The following is a 12,129-nucleotide window of genomic DNA, read 5'->3' as shown; positions in this document are numbered from 1 at the left end:
GCCTGCACCCTCTTGCAATCTGGGACCCCTCGGGGGATGTCAGAGAGCTGGTTTCAGCCCAATCCCCGCAGGCCAGGCCAAGGGACCCCCACCAGTGCACGAATCCATGCACCGGGCTCCTAGTCAATATATAAAGACACATATCCCTATGGTTTAGCCCTTTACTGTCTTGCTTCTCTCTCCTTTTCACTGGTTTTACTTCCTTTCTAAAGTAAAAACATGATTTCTTTTCTCAGCTATTCATCTAAAATGCAGGAGATATGCTCCATGAAAGGATCCCAACACTATTGCCAAATGGTTTCTCTTACATGCTTTCGCAGGACTGAAATGTTTTGTTTGGTTAGGTTTTTCTATTTGGTTTTGTTTTTTCCAGTCATTCCATCTATCACTTTGATTCCCTCTAACACAAGCAAATCTAAATTGACAGATAGGATATTCCCAGGGTGACCTTTCTGCATAGCTCAAAGCCAATCTATACAATAAAATATGTCCTTCAGATCCAGAACCACTGGGTTCTATTAAATATGTACTCACAAAAGGGCTTACTTGTTACTCCTATCATGACAGGAACTATCCTACATATAAATCAAGTCAAGGTTGCTGATATTGCTTTGTTCTTTAATCTCAGGGACAAGAAGTAGAGGGCACTGTTATGAACTAAAATAAGATCTAAGTGAACCTTCATGGCCTTTACAAACATGTCCTTTCACTGCAAAACTCACAAGGGTTTTCAAAGCTACACTGAGCACCAGAATTAGAGGCAAGGAAACTAAAAATTAAGGGGAGTAAAAATTGTCCACATCATATATAATCCTATTCGAAGAGTGTTTTCCAGTCAAGAGATAAAAGACAAACCTAATCTGGCCAAATTATCTCCTAACTATGTGATCCTGCCTTTAATACACACTAAGTTAGAAAGTTGTTGAGTTCGTATTTTCATGCCAAAAAATATATAAAGTAATAAGCCAACAAGTCCTTGAAGAACCTTGGCTACATATAGTTACTATTTGAATAATTCTGTTTCTTGTAAAAATCTCCTGGGTCTTTTGGATGTAATTACCCAGATATTGGAGATCACGGCAATCATGGGCAAGAACTGCAGAATTTTGCAAGTGGAGTCAAAGCAAGGTCAAAGTCTGACAGATTGTTACCAACCTCCTGTAGCAACATCACAGTGTAGAGCCAAAGCAAAAATTCTACTAACTTGCAGGTATCACATTCCAAAGCATTTACATCTTATAATTCTTAAAATCTTAAGAGTCAGTGAGTACCTCCCAGACCATTCAAGAATACCTTCTACAATATCCTTCATTTCAACAATGTACTGGGCTAAGACGGTCAGATATGATGAGATGCTCACTATACCAGTAGATGCCAGTGGTTTCTTTTATAAAGTTCTTCCCTATTGAGTTGAAAGCTGCCACTTTTATCCAACGGAGGTGGCTTTATAGAGTGTGGAAGGTACACGTTGGGAGACAGACAGGAACTACAAATAATTATTATTTGAATAATGTTATTTCTTATAAAAATCTTCTGGGTCTTTTGGATGTAATAACCAATATGTGGACTCCAATACCACATATTTAATTTCTTAAAAAATAAACTTCTGTACCACAATCTGTAAGGTAGTAGCTGATTCTCAGATTATTAAATTCCATGACACAATCATCATAATTACCTTATTAATCTAACTTTATACCCACTTTTCAACTGAACTGTTCCAGTCTTTTTTTTTTTTCAAGGATTACTGTAAACCCAAGTCTCCCCATCATATATTTGGACAATTAATTTTTATTTTCCCCTAAATTCAGAATTTTATTTTGGCCTCCTAACATTCCATCTTGTAGAATCTGGACATTTGTTCCTACCAGTCAAAAATTGGTCTTAGAGAGCCCCACACATTAACACCATCTCCTCAAGTTCAAAGTGCATTGATCATGTCAATACTTCTATCAAAAGTGCCTTGGGCTTCATGAGATTCATCTGGATCTCATTTAAAGAAGCTCTAGTGAGTGAGATATAAAGGGGAACTATCCCCACCATCATCACAAATGTTAACCTTGCCTAATACTCTACACTTTCCAAATATCAGAAAAGGTGAGCAACTAGTAGTGAAACAATGTCATAAAAGAGAGCTTTTTTTTTCATTGTCATTAAAAATTTATTACAAAACTTTGTCAACCTCACTCTCCACCACTGGTCCCCTTCAGAAAGATAATCATAATTCAGTTAGGAACAATGTGAAAGATTAGAACCAAAGGTTAATTGACACACAAAAAACCTAAATTTTAATTAAACACATTTAAGTAAAGAAAAGGAAAGGGGCATGGGGAAGTTGCTGCACGGTATTATCACAGTTGATTTTACACTACTCAGTCTCGGCTACAGTGAAATAAAATGGAAAGAGGACACTATAATAAACAATTTCTACGACAGTCTCTACATACACCTGTTTTTCCAAGCCCACATCCATCACACCATAGCCCACCTACATGCATCCAATAAAATCATTTGCTGGCTTGTTTGACCTTCCAAGAAATACACATATCCTTTACTTACTTCGCAAAAAAAAAAAAAAAGAAAGAAAAAGGATCTCAGCTTTCTCAGAAAGTCAATAAAATCAGGCAATTGCCTAATATATATAATGAGGAAATCGCTGGTTTCTCTCTTTTCAGATATTTTCCTTAACTTTATAATTACTTTCCATGCATGTACTTGGAGATCAATAATCTGTATAAGATCCTCTACCGAGCCTTTTGGTCACCATAAGACCAAAACAGTGTGAGATCAGAGGCACCCCTAGACGACCAGGCATCATTCACTTATTCATTCAATTCATATTTATTGCGTTTCTAGTTTCTAGTTTGTGGCAGGCATGGGGAGGGGAAGACCATAAATAATAAATATAATTTTAGAAATTGTTTAGCACATTAGAAAATGACATGCTACGATAAAAAATTGAAAATGAAGCACAGTGAGTAGGATTAGGTGCCAGAGAAGTTAGGAGCACACTGCAGTGTTAAATACGATCAAGATTAGCCTCACTGAGAAGGGGAGAGATTTGAGCAAAGACTGAAGAAGTGAGGAAATGAGCCAAGCGGACAGCTGGGAGAAGAGCGTTCCAGGCAGAGATAACAGGTAGAGCAAAATCCTTACGACAGGAGACTGCTGGCATGGTTGGGGACAGCAAGGAAGCCAGTGTAAATGGAGTAGAGAGAACTACACAGAAGTTCGTAGGAGAAATCAGAAAGATAATGGGGGGGGGGGGGGGGCTGCTGACCATGTGGAGCCCAACGCAAAATACTGCATGGGTTTGAGCACTAAGGAACATGGTCTGGTTTATATTCTGGAAGGATCACTCCAGCCTAGAAGGACGAGGAGGAGGAAGGGGAGGAGGAGGAAGAACAGGGGAGAAGGAGGAGGAGAAGTAGTACTAGTATAGGGTGGGGAGCGAGCGCATAAGCAGGTTCTTATTTAACCTGTTGAAGATTAAACACGAAGATCCTTACAAAAACCATAACTGGCCTGTATCTCTGACACCTACCAATGGCTCCACAAATATTAGTTGATATTATTATTCCCTTTTCAGCAGAAGAGCAGCATCTACTCTCTACGTTTAGCATGAACACGTCTCTATCATCCATAGAGCTTATAATTATGATTCAGGAATGCTTTCACTCTTTGTTCCTATAACAAAAAAGTTTAAAACAAAGCTTCCCTCTGGTGCCTCATTCTATAGCATCTCTTGGCTTCCAATTCTAAGGCATATTTCCTACATGTGCATTAATTTGAAATGCCACATGCCTAAATGCTCCTTTTCAAAAATTCCTAATGCACAAAAGCCTCATAAGGGATCTCGAGCCCTTAGAAAACAATTCCAAGAGTAGCATGTAGAAGGTATGCTCCAGGGTTAGGGCTACACGTGTTAAATGTGCTACAATGCAGTACATGTCAGAGTCCCCAACAGTCTGTGCTTTTTATTTCCTTCACGTCCAAGAACTCGAGGCTTTAACAAAACAAAACAATGTCATACTTTATAATAAAAAGTAAGTATCTTTAGCAACTTGTAATTCAAACTTTAGAAAGCTTCTTGGAAGCATTTAAAGTTCTCTTTATTAAAGCTTTGTTTAATCATCTACATAACATTCTTTGAAAAATAATCAAGTTAAGCCCCTACCCCCAAAAAAATTAGGTCTGATGAATTCTGTGTGGGAAGAATACATTAAAACATGTACTTACCCTAGCCATAGTACCAAAATACAATTTGCTTCCCCACACATGCAACCTAGATGAAAGCTGCAAAAATTGTTTGAAAAAATTCTGAAAGATTGCCTTAAGCAATCTGAAATAAACAAAGAAACAACAGATTCTATTTGTTTCCGTTTTATATTATGTCCCTCTTATCATGAATGGCTGGTCAAGTCTAATTGCCTTCCAGAATAAAGGAAGCAAAAAGTTACAACTCAACTTATGATTTAACTGAAAAATAACCTGTATATAAGAATTTTATAAGATGACCTCATTACACTTCTCCTGATAACACATTCTTCATGCTATTTTATAAAATGCCAGTTCACACTAAAAGCTCACCCTATATTTCACAAAGACACACATTTTCAAAATTGTAGCTAGGGAGAAATAACAGAAATGCCCCATGATTATTCTGTGTAGCAATGTATTTCAAGTTAGTTAATTTTGTAAAATCCATAAAAAAAATTATACCAGTGTCTACCAGGGGTGGGCAAACTTTTTGACTCGAGGGCCACAATGGGTTCTTAAACTGGACCGGAGGGCCAGAACAAAAGCATGGATGGAGTGTTTGTGTGAACTAATATAAATTCAAAGTAAACATCATTACATAAAAGGGTACGGTCTTTTATTTCAATAGTTTTATTCATTTCAAGCGGGCCGTAGTTTGCCCACGGCTGGCTCTAGACACTATGAGATCCCATTTCATATAAGCCCAGCATGAAAGTTACCTACATATTATTTAAAAAGCCAAAGAACTAAATTAGTCCAATTGAGATCTAAGAAAAAAATAATATAATATGTGAGACCTCAGAGAAGCTTTTATTAAATCACTCAGAACAAGAATAACCTTCAGCTGTAAGGCATCAAGTTTAAGCAATAAGGGCAGAAGTAACATGCCCTTCATATACACCTTGAAAGTGACAGTGGCTTTTGTTGCTACAAATCCCCTGGGTCTATGCGTCAGTTCTACTCCATATTATTATAGGACAGCTCAAGTATATAAGAATTCTCCTAAGAGGATTCTGGTATTTTTGAAAGGTGGTGAACAAAAAGAGGCTGGTAAAGAAAGTGGAATTTGTCAACCGCAATTTGAAGCCCAAAAAAACCCTCCTATTTCTTCTTTATTATCTGATTAGCTAGAAATAAATAAGAGCCTGCTTATCAGAATAAAGAAAATGAAACCAGAGTCTCTGGATATTCGGGTTGATTGCTCTCTAATTTAGCTGTAAATCTGGTTTGGGGCCTGAAGCAGATGAATGTAACTTCTACCTACTCTGCAGCCATCTTCATCCTTTTGGCCCATCAATCTCATTTCTAAAAATCTACTCCAAATATAAACTAGCAAAAATAAAAAGTAATGTATGCCCAACACAATTCACTTTAAATTAAAAAAAAAAAAAAAAACAGAAGAAGAAGAAAGGAAGGACTGAAAGCAGGGAGAGATAAAATTAAAGAAAGGGAAACCATCATGCATCCACACAAACAAGTGTGATCCAGCTGCAGAGAGGAGTAAGTGCTCTCTCCAGTGGTTCTCAACCTTCCTAATGCCGCGACCCTTTAATACAGTTCCTCATGATGTGGTGACCCCCCCAACCATAAAATTATTTTCGTTGCTACTTCATAACTGTAATTTTGCTACTGTAAACAATATGTAATTATATATGTGTTTTCCAATGGTCTTAGGCGACCCCTGTGAAAGGGTCGTTCGACCCCCAAAGGGGTCGCGACCCACAGGTTGAGAACCGCTGCTTATACGCTTCTACGGAATGACTTCCAAGCTATCTTAAGTGAAAAAGCAAGGCTCAGAACAGTATTACAATACACTGCCTTTATGTAAGAAAGGCAATATTACAATAACATCTGCATCTTGCTTTTCTTAATAATAATAATAAAAAAAGGATAAACAAAATTTCAATGGCTGTCCTTAGGAGGACGGAAAGAGTAGAGTAGAGGAGACAAAGATGACTGCTAGGCTCCTCTGCGTGCACCTAGCTTTAGAGTTTGCCTTTGGAACCATGTAAATGTCTTACATTATTAAGAAACAATTAACTCATAAATCAACCCCAAATAATCAAAAGCAAACAAGAGAAAAATAAACCTTAACTATATTCCATGTTAGCTTTGTAACCACACAGACACAAATAATTTCAAGTGACTTCAAAACAATAATTTTACTCTAATCCCTAGAGGGCTAACCTCTAGGACACAAATACCATCAAAGTAATCTTAAATGGCATTCAATGTTCTTATTCTATATAGGTAAGTGCACACACACTAAGATAAAGAAAATCAATAATTATATTCATGTTATGAGGAAATAAGATTTAAGCATTAAAAAAGGGAAATATAAAAAAGAAAAATGCCAGTTGGTGTGGCTCAGTGGTTGAGGGTCAACCCATGAACCAAGAGGTCACTGCTTTGATTCCTGGTCAGGGCACATGCCCAGTTGCAGGCTCAATCCCCAATAGTGGGCATGCGGGAGGCAGCAAATCAATGTTTCTATCTCTCTATCCTTCTCCCTTCCTCTCTCTCTCTAAAAATCAATTAAAATGTATTTTTAAAAATAAACGACAAATGAAATATAAGTATAAAATATATTTTTTCTTCTTACAACAATTCCAATTTCCTAGCTTTATATGAATATAAGCAAAATGGCAACCTATCACATAGATTGTTTTTCCTAAATACTATTTCCCAATAAAAGGAACTAGACTCCTTGATGGAAACGCTGGTTGAAGGTCTAGGGCAGGGAATATACAAAATGATACTGGGACATCCTTTCCTAGAAAGCAAGGCCCATTTGGGTTTTGTCAAAAAGCTCGGGAGCCAATTAAAGGGGTTCTCACTGACCCAAAACGGGGAAATTTGAGCATCAAAAGAATAAAGAATGTAATGCACTGAAGCCTAGCCAATATATAGAAACTCATTTGTTCAATAAGCAAAACCTCACTGATCACCTTTCAAGTGTCTAAGACACTATCCTATTTTTCTGAAAATTGATAAAGAATGGGATAAATAAACAAGTATTTTCCTGATTTTCTGGTATGAACTATATACTTTAGGGTGGTGAAATAATTTTTTTAAAAAAAGTTCTTCTTTATAGGCTAATTCCAACCAATAAAAATGAATATAGTATTACAGAATTATAGAAATCACCATTTACCACCCTTTAAAAATAATAGATCTAGATATTAATCATCAATGAAGGCTAAAGCCATAGGTGAATGATTAATGGGAACTTTGAGAATCAGGCTTTGTAAACCTGAATGCACTAGCTAATCTAACAACACCAAAAGTGAGACAACCCAGACTCTATGCCTCCTGACCGGGCACAATTGAAAATATAGCACATCACCTATAGGTATTCAAAAATTGAACCTAAATCTAATCAAGCCCTGCCTAGATCTAACTAACAGAAAAATTGGAAATTTCACATGTTGCTTATGAAAATGAAAACTAGTACAGCCACTTTAGAAAACAGCTTGGCAGTTTCCTATAAAGTTAAGCATATACCCACCCTATGATTCAATAATTCCACTCCTTAGAAAAAAGAAAGCATATGTCCACACAGAAACCTATATGCAAATGTTTACAGTGGCCTTATTCATATTAGGAACTGGAAACAACTCAAATTTCCATCAACAGGTGAATAGATAAACAATTTGTGATACAATCATATCATTGTATATTATGCAAGAAAAGGAATTTGATTTAGACAATAAAATGAATATCTCTCACAGATAAAAATCACACAGTCATATCAATTGATGCAGAAAAAGCATTTGACAAAATCCAACACCCTTTCTTGATAAAAACCCTCAGCAAAATGGGAATAGAAGGATCATACCTCAACATAATAAAAGCCTTATATGACAAACCTACAGCCAACATCATACTCAATGGGCAAAAACTAAAACCATTTTACCAAAGAACAGGAACAAGACAGGGATACCCACTTTCACCACTCCTGTTCGACATTGTACTGGAAGTGCTAGCCATAGCAATTAGACAAGAAGAAGAAATAAAAGGTATCCAAATTGGAAAAGAAGATGTAAAACTGCCATTATTCACAGATGACATGATACTGTACATAGAAAACCCTAAAGACTCCATCAAAAAATTATTAGACTTAATAAATGAATTCGGCACCATCAGTGGGTGCGAGTGGTGGCTGCTGGCCCAAATCACCCCTGAGGACTTCTCCACCTCCCCCTGCTCCTGATGGGCAATCAGGGCAGCAGCCGCATCTCGCACCCACTGATAGCGCCAGTCCTACTCGCACCAGCTGCTGGCGCCAGCCCCAATCACTCCATGCCATTAGCAGGTGCCAGAGGGGCCGGTGACATCAGCATGTGGGAGCGGAGGTGACGGGAGCAGGGACCTGGGGCTGCAGTGGGAGGGGCCAGGCAGGGGCACAGAGGATGGGCTGAGACTCACCCCTGTGCCCAACGCAGTCTCGTGGCCCACGGTTCCTTTCAAGGTGCACAAATTTGTGCACTGGGCCCCTAGTATAATTATAAATTTCCACTGATATCATTTTGCTCTGTAAGCTTTGAGTGGATCTCTCACTGGAATCTCTAAACTAATGCTTTCAAAAGTTAGCTTTTTTTTTTAAGCATCTTGACCCCTCTGGTACAATACTCAGTTTTGTTTATTTGGTGCCTGAAATCTATTTAACTTCTTAATTCTATTCTCTCCCCAGACCCTGGCCGGGTGGTTCAGTTGGTTGAAATATCATCCCGTACACCAAAAGGAGGCAGGTTCAATTCCCACTCAGGGCACATACCTAGGTGGCCAGTTTGGGTTCGATTCCTGGTCAGGGTGTATACTGATTCATGTTTCTCTCTCACATCGATGTTTCTGCCTCTCTCTCTCTCCCTCCCTGTCCCTCTCTCTAAGTTAATATAATAATAATAACAATTATAACAACATTCTCTTTCAGGTTTCAAACCTGTGTGTTACCCTCAATGTCATCCCGTGCATCTGATCTGTTATCTATTTGATTTATAATTTTTTTCTGGTAAGAACTCTAAGTTAACCCCTATACGTATTTACAAAAATAAAAGCTTTCAGTATTTCCTTTGATGTTGTACAGCTTTTTAAAAAAATAATCATTTCTTATTTACCTTATTTTTTTTACAGTGGAATAAAAAGGAGCCAAATAGTTGTCCCTGAATCATCATGTTAATATCTGAAGATGTCACCGAAGATCCTTAGTAAATTTAGCTGCTACACTTGGTCTTTTTTTAATACTATTGAGTGAAAGCACTGAGTGTCCAGGCCAGGGGTCGGCAAACGCATTAGTCAACAGAGCCCAATATCAACAGTGCGACGATTGAAATTTCTTTTGAGAGCCAAATTTTTTAAACTTAAACTATATAGGTAGGTACCTTGTTATTAACTCAATCAGGGTACTCCTAAGGCTTAGGAAGAGCCACACTCAAGGGGCCAAAGAGCCGCATGTGGCTCTCGAGCCGCAGTTTGCCCACCACAGGTCTAAGCTCATTCACTTACACAAGCTGGATTTAATATGGTGCACAGCACGGAGCCCAGATATTCAACACAGTGATTGTTTTCTGCGTATTCGAAGATCAAAATGCATTAAGAAGTCCTGCCTCTGAATTCCTTTCCCAACAACTTTTTTCCCAATTTCACTGATCCAGTTAATTTCAAAGTAACAGAAGCTGGAATTCAAGTTCAATTTATCACTCGCTTGAAAGAGTGAAAGGAAGAACCGTAGCTAATCTCATTGACAACAATCCAATAGGGGAAAATAGAACTAGGTTCATACCAAATTACGAAATGTATTTTGTTTAGAACACTGGTTTAATAATGTTCATTCTAATGTGTAGACGGTTGACCTTATTTAGAAAAGTTCCCGTTGTTTCCAAAAAACGAAGCCTCTGTTCTCTTTCTTGTGAATTGAGTAACAGGACAATTTTTTGTCCTGCTCCTGGAAAACTTATGGACACAGAAATCAGTGTGTGGGCTGAAAGGGCAGCAATTCTTCACTCTTTTTTCCCCCCCCTCAAAACACCAGTGACATTTAAAGTGTACTTAATACTCACTGCCCAACGGACTCTCCTCACTCCGACTGCCACCTTGGTGAGGGAGACAGCTAGTTTGCATGAAATTCCCCCATAAGGTTTCTGTGACCCTGTATTTCCTCTCCCGTCAATCCAGTAATACGCCAGCGGCATAAAACCACAGTTGAGTTGCCTTATTCCTGACTCTGTTTTATATCCTTGCACTTGTTTTTCTTTCTTCTTTCACTCCGCTTTTAATGTATTCTATCTTGAATTTCATGTCGCCTTGTAAGTCATCTTAAATCCTTTCTAGCACAAGGTAAGGCATAAATAAATAATCATTCTATGTATCTGCAGAAGCCATCTCTTTTCATTTATCCTAGATAAAGCCTTAACACTTTAACTCCTTGCTGCCTCTTAACTACTCTCTATCATGTTAAACATACATATACTAAAATCTACAACTTCCTTGGTTGGGTTTTGGGGGGTTTGTTTGTTTGTTGCTTTTATCAATTTTCTGTTTAAAAATATTTAAGGCTGCATACAAAAGCTACAGGAAAAGTACCCATGCACAATTTAAGGTTAGAGGCCCATAAGAGAAATTAAATTGTCTGCACAAAGAACCTGCTTGCTGCACAAGTTTTATGTCTAAAGAATGTAAAGCTTCAGGTGTCTTGCATACAGTTACTCAAGTAGTAATAGCTCAGTTACACTGTAGGAATTTAAAAATGCTGTGATGTAAGACTACTATAACTTGGGCATTGGCACATGAGAATTTGTTTTAGCGCTAGTTTAAAAACCACTAATAAACACTCCAACTTGCAGAATTGAGCCTCTGCTCAACTGAGTCTGCCCGAGTTGTGAAAGATGATTAGCAAGAGAATCACATTTTTATCTCAATCTGAAAGGCCTGCTAATTTACTTAGAAAAGTAGATATTTATAAAATTGGAGCTTTCATAAAGTAGTTTAGAGTTTAGTGTTATTAAAAGGAAAATTAGTTATAAAAGAAATAAATGCACAACATAATCATTTCTAGTCATCCCATTTTATAGAAATAATGTCCTCTCATTTCCCCAAAGTTATCGAACGGAAGCAACAGATCATCTATAATCATTAGGCTTTGTCTTACAGCAAAGTTTGATTTTAAAAAGTTTGACACTCACTCACCTACTGCAGGACAGAGTATTGCCCATATACAGACACTAAACCAATTGTCTAAGCAATTGCTTATGTTTAGAAATTCAGTGCCACTATCATGGCTCACAGTTTGGCTTATGATGCATCTGTTAGCAAACAGCCTGACAAGCACCCTAGTGTATTTCAGGATGACTGACAGGACACAGCGGCTCAAGCAGGAAGGGGGGATGGGTGCCCTTAAAGCAACACAGCAGTGAAGGGCGGCATCAAACAGCAGAATTAGGTTTGAAATTATATTTTGCAAATTTGCAATAAAATAATGACATACTGTCCAGTATGAGCTTTTAAACAGAAATTGTATGTGACCAAAACATTATAAATTCCAAAATGGCTTTAAGAATTTTAAGAATAGAAAGAACGTATTTTACAACAGGCATGAAATGTGTTACTACTTCCATGAACTTATCAAACTTCTAAATTACTTAATAGTATCCTAATTATTGTTAACATAATTTAAGTCAGGGTACCCAGAAAAAAAGCCACTCTTATCTCACCTCTAGATATTTGGCAATTGCTCTTACAATAGTAATTTAACTGATGACAGTAATTTAAACACCTTGAATTAATCAGAGCTGTCTTCGAAGACAGGGTCAGAAGATCCATGTATTTTGCCCCCCGCTGTATTCCTTCCGTATGGTCTATGTGTCATGGTAA

The 12,129-nt window shown here is 37.6% G+C and overlaps 1 protein-coding gene across 1 annotated transcript in view; it reads right to left on the bottom strand.

Annotated features, from left to right (window-relative positions):
• Nucleotides 1–11,476, bottom strand: part of CTNNA3 (catenin alpha 3) — a 1,265,562-nt gene extending 1,254,086 nt beyond the window's left edge. Inside the window, exon 1 of the mRNA XM_081105050.1 lies at nucleotides 11,446–11,476. The gene's annotated coding sequence lies outside the window, so the exon portion shown is untranslated. The remainder of the gene's footprint in view (nucleotides 1–11,445) is intronic.
• Nucleotides 11,477–12,129: the final 653 nt, after the last annotated feature.

The sequence above is a fragment of the Myotis nattereri genome (assembly GCF_964212035.1).
Source record: "Myotis nattereri genome assembly, chromosome: 13".
NCBI classification, from domain to species: Eukaryota; Metazoa; Chordata; class Mammalia; order Chiroptera; family Vespertilionidae; genus Myotis; species Myotis nattereri.
This window is presented reverse-complemented; position numbering and strand designations above follow the sequence as displayed.